A 13,192-nucleotide genomic window follows, 5' to 3' on the forward strand; every position below is an offset into this window, starting at 1 on the left:
GTATCTTTGAGTGAACTCTTGTAGTTCAAGGATTTTGTTGTTCAATCCATTTGCATTCCATGCAGTTATGGTAAAGGAGTTAGGCTTATATTTCCTATAAGCCTAACTCCTTTATGAATGAGGGCTGTCAGAATGAAATGGGTACCTTGAAGGAATTTCTTCGTGGAGGATGGTGTAGGATTTGTTTTGCTGAATTCCTGAAGCATGGTAGCTAGTGAGGCAGTTAGAACTGATGTAAGGTTGGAGGAAGTATTCTTGGATCGTGCAGCCTCGGCATATGTTTTAGTTCTGGTTTCAGGTTAATTTCCTTTCTGAGCTGTCAAGGTGGAGGTTATTTGAACTGGATGGCAATCTGCACAGTTGCCCAGGGTATCACTGCTTGGTGATGGATAAGTAGTTTTGGGAGACCCGTGGTTCTTTGGGTGTGCTATGCATCCTTTATAGTTGGTAGGGGCGAGGATCTCTGCAGTTTGCACACTTAGCTGGAATAGATCTTGGCTTGGTGCATATGATGGTCTGGTGGTCTTCACCACATTTTAAGCACCTGAAGTTGGCCCAGCATAGCTTTTGGGCATGCCAAAACCGCTGACATCTGTGGCACTGTCCTGCTGACGCTCTCTTTCTTAGAGGTTCTGTAGTAATTCTGAGGCTACAGACAGCAGTCAGCTCATATATTTTCTTCTGGGTGTTATCAATCTCCACGAGTACTAAAGGCATTGGCCTTTCATCAGACCTGAGCATCCTATTTACTTTGATTGGGGTCAGGCTCTGGTTGCTTAAATCAGCTGAGATTTCTTCTGGAATGATTCCTTCTGTGACTCCACATATTACCACCTTTAGGGTCTTTTCACTTGGTAAAGCGAATGTATGGTAAGGAAGATTTTTGGTGTCCAGTAGTGGACACCAAAAATCTAGTAGCCTTGTCATCTATCTGTAGTCAGTGATGGTGGCTGGCTGGATTTTAACTCCCTCATCTGAGTTTTTTGCCCAGGAGTATGTGATGTTTTGCTCCCTGAGGGCTGATATGACAGAAATCCATTTCTCCTTGTCCCATAGAATAACTGGGGAGGGGGGACCTTCTCTGAGTTTTTTGGCACATTTTGTGTGGGTGAGTCATCCTCCATAAAATCGTCTGCTGTTCTTCTCCATTTGTTGGAATGCTCTTCTTGTGAGCTGTTATGACGGGGATTTTTAAATGGTGGATTATGAATTCCCCTTGGAATTCTTCACCCTTTATTTCTGGATCATTTTTTGGGCATACAGGTTTAAATAACCTGGCCAGTCAGTCTCAAACTTTGCCATGATAAGTTTTAAAACTTCTAATGACTCCTCCTTGTTTAGAATCGTAATTTGTTCCTTGATGCCTTCCATACCAATCGGGAGTCTCCTGGAGTTATGTAAGGGCTACGAAGAAACCCCCCTCAACAACGTGGGGTAGTGAGCCTACAATTCAGCTGTTTTTAGTAATTAATCAACAACGGCAATTCCAACGGCTGTTAGGCCTATCAAATCACCCAATTACAGTCCACTTACCTGTGTTGTTAACTTGCTGTTCTTGAATATAATTTAAAAACTATAATCGCGTCTCTACTAGTTAATCTAGCAGATATACTACAAAACCAGTTTCACATCATACTTGCATTACAGTAGTAGTCGACTTTAAATATCCTTGATCATTCACCATGTTCACTGTGTAGTGACATCGGTAATACTAAGGTTGAAGTAATGCAGAAGTCATATTTTCATATACGAGAAGCCAAAAGCTTCTCGTATATGAAAATGTGTGTCACACCTTATTGTTAAAATACTCTGTATTGGAGATAGCTGTTTCACTTGGTTATACTATAAATTAATATTGGTTTAATCCTTTATCCAAGTGTAAGCAAACAAAGTTTGTGCCTGAAGTATTTTCAGGCCTGGGATATTTCTGCATTACTTCAATCTTAGCATCACCTCTGGGTCTGGCTCCCACTGATGAGACCTCAATAAAGGTCGAAACCAGTCTGGGTAATGACCCTTCCTACAATGCTAGCATTATACATGTCTGCAAGGATATGTGCTTTGCATTATAGGATACTAAGGCAAGTGATGTAAGTCATTAGCCTCTATATATGAGTTGTCCCAGTCCCAAAAATACTTCAGATGCAAACTTTGTTTGCTGACACTTGGATTAAGTATTAAACCGAGTATATAATTTCTTGTTATCTTTAATTTATGGGTAGCTTTCTCTCTCTAGACGAATTCCTCTCTTCAATCTTCTCCAGTGCTGGGCTGCCTCAGAACTCTGTTCTATAGCCTACCCATGTCCTCCTATACATAAATGATGAATAATCCCATTCATAGTTTTGCTGTTGATAGTATACTCTCCCCTTACTCATATGACCAAATCTGCAATCAATCTGAAGCACCAAGATGTAAGGTAACTGGCTTAAACACCGAGCTCTATACCATTCTTCAAAATGCTTTTTTTTTTAATTGCAGAAAGGCTCTCAATCTGCCATCTCTTGCATTCAAAATTACGCACACATATTACCAAACAGGATCGGATTATCTTTTTGGACTGACATTTTCCTCTGGCCTTTCACAGCATAAACACATTATATCAATAACTTACTCAATTTCTAAAAACTAGACACTCATGATGATATTTTTCATCAGAATAGATATTTAATGCTGTACAATTCCAAATCTGCTCAAACAGAGAATACTGTTTGTATTAACCTCCCTAAAAATTTTTGATGCTGTCTAGGGCAGTGTGGATGATAGATGATCCCTTTCTTACTGACTCATGATGCAAAGGTTGGTCGATTGGTAGGGCCTCTGCTACTAATGGCTCGCAAAAAAGTTAAGCAAGTTTCAATGCGATTAGTAGTTGGAAGGGGACCAATCATTCAATGTTGTTGACCCACTCTCCCTCGATGAATCTTTGTACTCCCTGGAGGTGTCACGTCACATAATAATAATAATAATAATAATGACCCTTATCTCACAGACTCTTTCAGCATATTTTTTCTACAGGTACTTCCATGGATACTAGAGCCTCTGTAGCTCAGTATCCATGGAAGTACCTGTAGTCAGTATCAACAATGCCCTGTGAATGGAAAGACCTGAGTCTGATCATGCATAGAATGTGAAGAACCTTCATAAACATTTTTCAGCTGAAAGTGAGTTAGATTGTCTCACACAGAAGTGGCAATATTTTTTCTTCTGAAAACTTGAATTTTTCTTTCCACAAAACAGGCACAGTGGCGAGTAGAACTCCCACACACAATACACACAATGGCCTCATAGCCTAAGTTGCAGTGGCTATAATTCAAAGCAATGTAATCCTCCATGAACACTGTTCTATTGAACTGCCATTCATCTGTTTTCCATTAGGCCTGTTAAAACATGACAACAGTTGTTAAACAGCTTTCCTTACCGAGTAGTATCCTCAAAAACACAACCTCCAGCTTTACAAGAACAATGTCAATTGTTTCCTTTTTTTGCAATGCTCACATACAACCCTATATGAGACTAATGTGCTATATGTTCTGCTAGTTCTCATGTGTGGAACTGATATATATATACAGGGTGTTCGGGATAAATTTGACATATTTATAATTAATTATATTTTTCCGTAAGTTACATGTATTAACACACACTTCTCTTCATTTAAAAGTTTGGACCCTTCTTCATTCATATACAAGATGTCAGAAAGGATGGATAGCTGGAACCCACCTGAATCATGGAAGAGAATAACTTGTATCATGATGATTCGTGCCCGCCATCAAAATAAGGATATTACGACTGCTGCCCAATGCTCCCTGAATACAGTAAAAACAATCAGGCATGAACTAGAGACTTGCAATGGTGAATACGAGGATGTAGCAAGAAGAAAGATCCCTAGCAGACGATCTGATTGCGTTCGTACAGCAGAATTCCTCGCAAATCTGCAGGAACAGGTGTTGAAGAACCCTGGCATTGGAATTCGGGCTTTGTTCGTGGAGTTGCTAACTGTAGTCAAGCCCTGGATAACAAGGGTAGCCAACGGTAGGCCGTATGTATGGCAGCAGGATTCGGCCCCTTGCCACACCTCTGGGAAAAGTCAAAAATGGTTGTCTGAAAATTTCTACGACTTCACCAGTCCAAATGTTTGGCCTCCAAACTCCCCAGACCTTAACCCCATGGATTATTTTGTATGGGGCGCAGTTGATAAAGACACCAATCGCACTTCCAGTAATACAAAAGCCCAGTTAATGGATAAAATTAAAACAGTTTTTGCGGCCCTTCCCAGGGAGACTGTAGCATCAGCTTGTTCGAGGTTCCGAAGCAGAATTGAAGCTGTGATCGATGCTAATGGTGGTTATTTTGAGTAAATCTTGTTGATAGTATTGTAATTAACTCTGCCTGTAATGTTTTTTTGTCAATTCATTAAATTTAATAGATACAAAGAAGATTTTCTTTTTCCTTACGAAACTGTCAAATTTATCCCGAACACCCTGTGTGTGTGTGTGTGTGTGTGTGTGTGTAATTATGCTGAGGTAGTAGTGCATGATAAAAGTACAAATGTGTGGATGGAAATAATCTCCTACAAGTAGTCAACAAGAATGATTATGCAAATTAACCACCAGGTGAATACAGTAATAGTCAGAGGCGTATTTAGGTATTTCCCACCCCTAGGCCTGCAGAAAGTGCCACCCCCCCATATTTAACGAACACGTTGATTTACATACATAACCTATTTATATCGTAAATTCGTAATATAAATATAATTACAAAAATGAGAGCCCGGAAATTTCCACCGCCCCTCAAAATTTGCCACTCTAGGCATGGGTCTATACAGCCTATGCCTAAAAACGCTGGTAATAGTCATTGGCATGTTAGCAATCAACCACAGCTGTATTGGTTTTTTAATATTCATATGATTTGAATAATATGAATATTAAAATAGAATAAAAAATATATTTTTTATTCAATACAATTTTCATACAATAAAAAACTGAGCACTGTACATATGCTAAAGAAGAGAGCTGTCCGGATTACAACAGACCAAAAAGATCTCCAAGACGAATTGACACTGATATCCAACAACCTCATCTTGAATGGCTACCCCCAGAGACTTGTTAACAAGATTCTGTTCCCTGATCCACCACAAAGACAACAAGAAGACACTCGATATATTACCACAATCGTCATTCCATACATAGGGACAGCCTCTAACAAGGTTGCTAAACTCCTCAAGCCACATAGAATAAGAGTGACCTTTAAACCTAAAGATACAATTTGAAAACGCTTAAGATCTCCAAAAGACTTCCATCCTTTCTTTAAATATGCTGGAATTTACAATATCCCATGCTCGTGCAGTTTAAGTTACATCGGCCAAACTTCAAGAAGCCTTCAGATAAGACAGAGAGAACACATTAGATATGTCAAAAACAACAGATAAGATATATCGGGCTTATCTTCCCATTTTTCCACAACCAACCATGTAATTGAGTGGGATAAAAGTTGTATTCCTTACATAGAAGAGGATTACCGCTCTCGTATTTTCAAAGAAGTCACAACAGTCATCATCCATTCTGTAGAAAATCTGATAGGAACCAAGGTTTAATCTTATCCGAGATCTGGAAGACCCTAATTAGATCTCTAAACACACAAGAAATGAACTTTAGTACCAACTATAAAAAGTTCCTAAACAACAAGTGAAATCATGTACACGCCACACATGTATTGTACACATTCAGTGTTGTTTTGTAATTTATAATTAGAATTCTGTTAATGTCTAGTCTGTAACATGTTTTGTTAGCTTTAGTTCCTATCATCAGTCCTGTACCCTGAAGATGCCAACACCTCAAGTTGGTGAAACTAGTTGGTATTAAAATAGTTTTTTCTCAAATACTTGATCAACATTTCCCAAATAGTCAATTTTACATAAAATGTTAACAATTATTAATATTATAAAATAAGTCATGGAAAGTTCCATGACTACATAGAATGTTCACTAATTATTGCTACACTTATTCAGGTCATAAATTCCAGTCTTTCCTTAATTCACGATGCGCTATATAACTTCTAGCAATGACTGTGTACTGTACTTGTTTTATAATCAACCTTGAAATTAAACTTGTCAGTATCTTTTTGATAAACTTCTCGTACTACCCTGTACAATACCAATTTTACTACTACAACTCTTTATTAGCATTGCAATTTTGTTTGTCATAGAATGATTTCCAGATTTACTCATTGTGCTAAAATCCAGGTAATCAAATGCCAATCATCACAGTAACTGAGATGATCCTGCACAGTAAAACTACCACTTCCTCATATCTGATTGTCAGCATTCTCATCAGTGCAGCAATCCTAATTCTTCCCACAACCCTCACACTGTTCTCTAACATCATGTTCATACTATTATTACCTCTAAATTCCTCTCCCACTTCTTGTAGTATGGATTCTTCAAAGCAAGCAACTTTCAGCAAAAATAACAACATCCATGCTTCTATCGAAAATGCAAACGCGTTCATGTGTAAAAACTAAGTGTAACTATGGCCTCTCCTCAGCTTGGCACTGCTACAAATAAATAATAAATTGGAAAATTTTAAACTTCTACACAGTCAAATCTTAGCATAATCAGTTATGATGGGAATCTGTTGAAGATAAACAAAAGCTGCAGTTTGGAGTGTATGTTCATCTTAATATGAATATTATTATTATTATTATTATTATTATTCAGGCCTCCATGGAGTCAAAAGACTCATCGTGGGAGGTCCTTCCTAAGAACATAAAGTCTGTCCTGACTCATCGAGGGGAGGTTCCCCCTAAGAAACACAAAGTCTATCATACCACGTGACACTTCCAAAGAGTCCAAGGACTCATTGTAGAAGGGCACTTTACTCCACTATACACAACTCACCATCACTCCTACTGTATCCTCCAACTACTACTACCGCAACAACAACACTTCTTCCATCTACCACCTATTATCACCACCAACAGTATATTTTGTCTGTAAATTGTGTATGTTCTCATGGCCAATTTGCTTGTAAGCCTGCTACCTAAATATGAGATCAGCTAACTCATCTTCAATTGAAAAAGCTCATATAAACATTCCTCTTGTCACAAAGAGAATTGAACTCAGGTCTTTTCCAATCAAAGGGTGCAATGTCCTGCTGTTCTTCCAATTGTGCTATGGAGGCACTCACATAGTATGAGTTTCTGGTTTTGGTAGAGATTACAAAAGTGAGTATGACACAGACTGAAAGCGAGTTAAACAGTAATGAGTGGATTCTTCACAGAAACATTTGCTGAAAACTTTTTTTTTTTTACTTAAGTGTTCATTGTTCTGATGACAGTGCGAGTTTTAAACATATTCATTAAGAGATAAAGATTGTTTGCTAAGAGAGACTTCATAGCTTAGAAGAATGAGAGAACACGTGCCTTTGAGCATTTTTTTTTTTTCCAACTGAAAGTGAGTTAACTAGTCTCATACAGATAGAAGACTCTTCTTCTTCTTCTGGAAACTTGGGTTTTTCATCCCATAAAAAAGTATAAACCAGCCACAGAATACATGAAATTAACAGATAATTAACAATGAACTGTGTAGTACAAAGTGGTCTCCAAAGACAAGTCTCGGCAGTCTGTGGAGGTGTTATGTAATACTAATAATAGTAACAGTTAAAATCTTAATAATATATTTTAAATTCACTGAGGACAAGCACAATATAAAATAATTGTAGGTACAAGGTGGATAATGCAAATAAAATGTGGCCCTGTTTTGTTTTTCACAAAAAAAAAATCCTCTCTTTTATTCCTACCTATAAATCATAGATATCTGATTAAGCTTTACTAAGCATAAACATGCCATATATATATATATATATATATATATATATGGCATGTTTTGAGGTTGAGGACAGACTGAGGGCAGGCTAACTGCAGAGTCCAAGAATGACATGGCTGAGACATTTAACTGTGGTATTTACAGAATTGATACACAAGAGACTTTTCATAATGTAGAACAATGGGGAGTAACAAGGACAAGAGGCCATCCCTGGAATTTGCAAAAGAAGGTGGTGAGTAAGAGAGGGAGAAGTGACTTTTTTTTTTTACATGGAGGGAGGCTGGACCATGGAATTCATTGCCTAATAGAGTGATGAATGTGCAGATGGTAAATGGGTTTAAGGAGTGGTATGATAGACTTTGTGTTTCTAACAAGTACTTCCTATGATAAATTATTATTATTATTACCTGACACCTCCAGGGAGTCCAAGGACTCATTGAGGGAGAGCACCTACTCTACAACTCTCTGTCTCCACCATTCAAGCCACCAACAAACCAAAAGAGTTCCTCTAGCTGATGAGTAGAATCAAACTCACGATGTTCTTTTTCCCAGTAATCCATTGCTGAGGAATACAAACACCACTTCCACTGAGCTATACAGGCTTGTCAAAGAAAGGTTGTCAAGAGTAGGATTTGAACCCACGCCCATATTTGTGGACTAGAATTCACATTCGTATTACACGAAAGGAAATTACTCTTGACTCTGGCAACTTAGACCACTCGGCCATGGAGGTTCATAATAATAATAATATATTATTGTGAAGTACACACACACATGCTAACTGAAGGCCTCACCTAATCCCTATAGCAAATAAATGGCATTAGCAGATTTCTTTATTTATTATATATACACATGCACACACTCACACAAGCATACAGTTGCAGAAACCTCTGTAGCACAGCAAAAATGTTTTTTTTTTGAGGGGGAGGAAAGACAAGCATCCTCTCCACAATATGGAAAACACAACAAAGGGTTTTCCCACTGAAGCAGAGGTGACATGGAATTCTCCTTCTAGAAACTTGATTTTTTTTTTCTCCAGTGAAACAAAATGCCCACTGAACTCACTTATTATTACCAAAATGTCCATGCAGTTAGCCTAGTGGCTATGCACTTCGCAACCATATGCCAGGAGAAGGAGTGTCCTAGGTTCGATTCCCGTTGACGACGTGAGGACCTTAAGGATCTTCCTCAGCCATAGCCAAGTCAGCTGGTCTTGAGCATGGACAGCAGCCCCCCCCCCCTTATCTGGGATTTTTCATCCCGCAAGGAGGCCAACCGGCCTTGTGAACACACACGGAATACTCAAGACACTCCCTCCAGCCATAGGTCTGAATTGTCACCTATGCTGGTCCCAAGCCCAGATAAAAATAGGAGGGATTAAGGTGGTGCCATACCTTGCCGTAAAAGGGGCTCATGGCCATTGAATCACCATATGAAATGAATGAATGAAAATGAATTACCAAAATGAGCTTTATAAGAAGCAAAGATACTTTGTAACCATAAGGTCATTGGACTATATATGTACTATGTTCTCTTAAATCATTTCTTATGTCCCTCTTTCTCTTTGGAGCAGACTCCTTTCTTCAATATGGAAAAAAGGAATATTTCCATATTGGAAAATATTTCCCAAGAATTATAACCTTTGTTCTTAATTTCTAACCTACTCAGATGCTAAAAGAAGACGGGATGAGATAGCGGAAAGTTCAGAGTAGCTATATATATCTTATGAATCCTAAAAGTTTTCTTTAAAAAAAAAAAAAAAAAATCTCTGATTCTGCTCAGATCAGCAGTATGAATAATCAACAATCCATCTTTTACAAACACACACACTCTCCACTCTGTTTCACAGATTGTTTCTGCTATATATGCACTTCATAATCCTTCAATGGCCACTGTTTAAATAAAATAGCATCCTTAATTCACTTCCACACACACACACACATTCATTGAAACCTATAAAAAAATAAAAATTTTACTCAAACTAAAAATTAATCCCTACCCATATGGTCCAATCACAAATAAGCACTATATTCTCTTAAATCATTTCTTCTGTTCCTCTTTCTCTTTGGAGCAGACTCCTTTCTTCCATAAGAAAGGAATATTTCCATATTGGAAAATATTTTCCAAGAATTATAATCTTTATTCTTAATTTCTAACCTACTAAGATGCTATAAGTTTTACAATCTTCAGCCTCTAGTGTGCACCAGGTTGCATATTTAAAATAAATAAATAAAATAAAAGTTCACTGTATTTATGCACAATAAACTAAATGTCAAGATTTCAAAATAATAATTATTATATTTTATTAATTTATTATAATAATAAAAATATTGCATTTATTACAATATTATAAGAAATATTATTATTACATGACACCTCCAATTATAATAATATTATTTTATTATTATTAAATAACAAAAAACAGAAGAAATATTGTAGAATGGAAGAAAGTATGTTTATTTAATTAAGAAACGAAGTATATAAGTTCGGTCTAAATCATCAACTTTTATACATATCGCTTCCCTCCATAGTTATTAATTCTACCTATGCGCGCGCGCACACACAATGTTTTATTGTTGCTTATTTCATTAATCATCGCCCTATATAGATAGAGTTTTATATAGCACATATTAAAAGCTTTCACATAGATAGCATTAGAAGGAAGGCAACGCGACAGCCCTGCAAACTTTCGCTTCCCGGGTTCGAATACTCTTACATCAATCCAATGTTTTTCACATAAAAAGAAACTTCCAAAATTGCTATTTAAAAGCTAGCACTCATTAACAAAATAAAATAAAACAAATAATAAATAGTCTCATTGATAATATGAAATATAAAACGATAATTGATAATAAAATCGAATAGCATACATTACTATTATGAATCTCAAATTACTGCTTACTTACTTCCGACTTTGGATTTGAAATTAAGATATTTATCTTAAATCATACGTTCCACTCATAAATCTCTTGTTCATTCTAATTTCTTTTGTTTTACTTAAAAGAGGGCAAAAAATCGAAAAAAATCATTTTAATTCCCATGCCTGCATTATCACCGCACAGTCCACTGCTATGAAAGTTTCAGAGGGTTGCGCCATCTAGAACACATGGTCTGTATTTTAATCTTTGTATTCAGCATGAATAAAGGATAGAATCGTAAAACTTCACGTTATTTTACCGCAAAACCTTTTCCAATAATCATTAGATCATTCATTCAAATAAATATAAAATGTGTAATAAATAAGAATTATACATTTTAATAGTACAGACATATACTTAAACAGTCTGTCTAAAGAAATAAAATGCATTCGTACATTATCAATTACATTATTAGTTTTGTATCATCCCAGTAGATGGCTGCAGCTTCTATTAAATTCAGAATGTATATAACATGGTTCCAATTCCGGTACTTTTATTTCGCTGTCCACAAATAAAAAATAAATAACTAAAATAAGTAATACACTGAGATTCAAAAATCTTTCTGTGAGAAAATTAATAAAACGTTACATCATGTTTATATTTCAAAACATATTTTAATTTCTTTTATTATCATTATTATTATTATTATTACGTGATTCCTCCAAGGAGTCCAAAGACTCATCGAGGGAGAACACCTTCTCTACAACTCTCCATCTCCATCATTTAATCCACCAACATCTACTGCCCACCACCGCCTGTAAATTGTGTGTGTTCTCAAGGCCAATTTGTCTGCATGCGGGATGAAAAACCGAGTTTCCAAGAGGAAAAAAAAAAAAACATATTAAATTCCTCTCATCGCTGAATAATTACAAGAATATTTTAATTACACTATAACTTAATGCGAAAAATATATTTCAGGAGCCTGTGTACTTAAAAGAGGTGTGTACATACCTCTTCAATATGGAACACTGTTCAAAAATTCATAAACCACAAAGAACCTTACACAGAAAACACACGGTTCTGGTTTAAGGAAGGAAACATAAAAAACACCGATGCAGTTATAATCATAACAACTATGTATTCCATCTGGAAGTACAGATGTGACAAAATTTATGGAAGAGAAACAGGATTAGATATTCTCAAAAAACTCAACAAACAACTAAATGAAATTATCACAGACACAATGAACAGAGAAAAGATATCAAGACACGAATAGTGGCAGGATAGGTCTTATCTCAGAAGAATTTGAAGAAAACATGCAAATCATAGAAATAAAAAGACCACCATAAAGAAACATGAAAACAAGCTCATAAATCTCACTGTGAAAGGCAACAATAATCATGAAATCGAAAACTGAAAACTAAAAATATAATGTGTATGTGTATATATGTGTACAAGTATTGTATTATATGTACGAGCGAAACAAACATTGTATGGATCTAGAGAACAATAGCAACTTATCCTTTTAAGACGCTTTAGTAATATATATATATATATATATATATATATATATATATATATATATATATATATATATATATATATATATATATATATATATATATATATATATATATATATATATATATATATATATATATATCCAATTGTATATAAATAGCAACTTATTTCTTAAGATAAAGTCATTATATTCATTCAATATGTAACTTATGCTTTATGACCAAAAATTAACTGCTCAAACAATTGTCAAGGACTCTAGGTGGAAATAGACTCTAAACATGTTATCATGTTGTAAATGAAAATAAAATGTCAATGTAAAACGTTCCCTTTGAAAAGAATGCTATGTACATATTGTATATATTTATAAATAGTTCGTCCGAATGTACATAGATGCTATAGTGAAAATAAAATATAGATCAGTAGAAGTGGCGTTTGCACTCTATGGCACTTGATCGCACAAAGGAAGACTTCAAATCTAGTCGCTGAGTAGAGGAAATTTTTCTAAGCTTTTTTTTTTTTTTACCGGTTCCCGAGTTAGTCGATCGCTGGCACGGGCAAGCAAGTTTTTTCTCCAGGAAGCTCGGGTTTCTCGTTCCGTGAACTCAAGAAAACCATCGAACCCACACTATTTTCATACATGAAAAATATTGTGTTAGGGTTAGGGATCACGACATGGAGGCACTTACTAGCTGCCTTCTTCACTGCGTACCGCTATACGGGAACAAAAAGGCGTTAGCTCGTTATATATATATATATATATATATATATATATATATATATATATATATATATATATAATAAAAATACCTAGAGCTGGTTTCTAATTTAACGTTAATTAGTTTATTTATTTTTCTTTTCTTTATTCTACTTATTAATGTCGGTTGCTTCGAAGCAATATATATATATATATATATATATATATAGTGCAAGTCCAAGGCAACTCGTGGTAAAGGTTGCAAAGCTCCGATCACTCTTCTTAGTATTTTCCCCT

At 35.7% G+C, this 13,192-nt stretch overlaps 1 protein-coding gene across 2 annotated transcripts in view; it reads right to left on the reverse strand.

The window, feature by feature from the left end:
• Brf (Brf RNA polymerase III subunit) overlaps positions 1 to 10,869 on the reverse strand; it is a 375,147-nt gene extending 364,278 nt beyond the window's left edge. For both annotated transcript variants that reach the window (XM_090407063.1, XM_090407062.1), the window contains exon 1: positions 10,729 to 10,869. The gene's annotated coding sequence lies outside the window, so the exon portion shown is untranslated. The remainder of the gene's footprint in view (positions 1 to 10,728) is intronic.
• Positions 10,870 to 13,192: the final 2,323 nt, after the last annotated feature.

The sequence above is a fragment of the Typopeltis vanoorti genome, chromosome 17 (genome assembly GCF_054136105.1).
Source record: "Typopeltis vanoorti isolate ZY-2024b chromosome 17, IOZ_Tvanoo_1.0, whole genome shotgun sequence".
Lineage (NCBI taxonomy): Eukaryota > Metazoa > Arthropoda > Arachnida > Uropygi > Thelyphonidae > Typopeltis > Typopeltis vanoorti.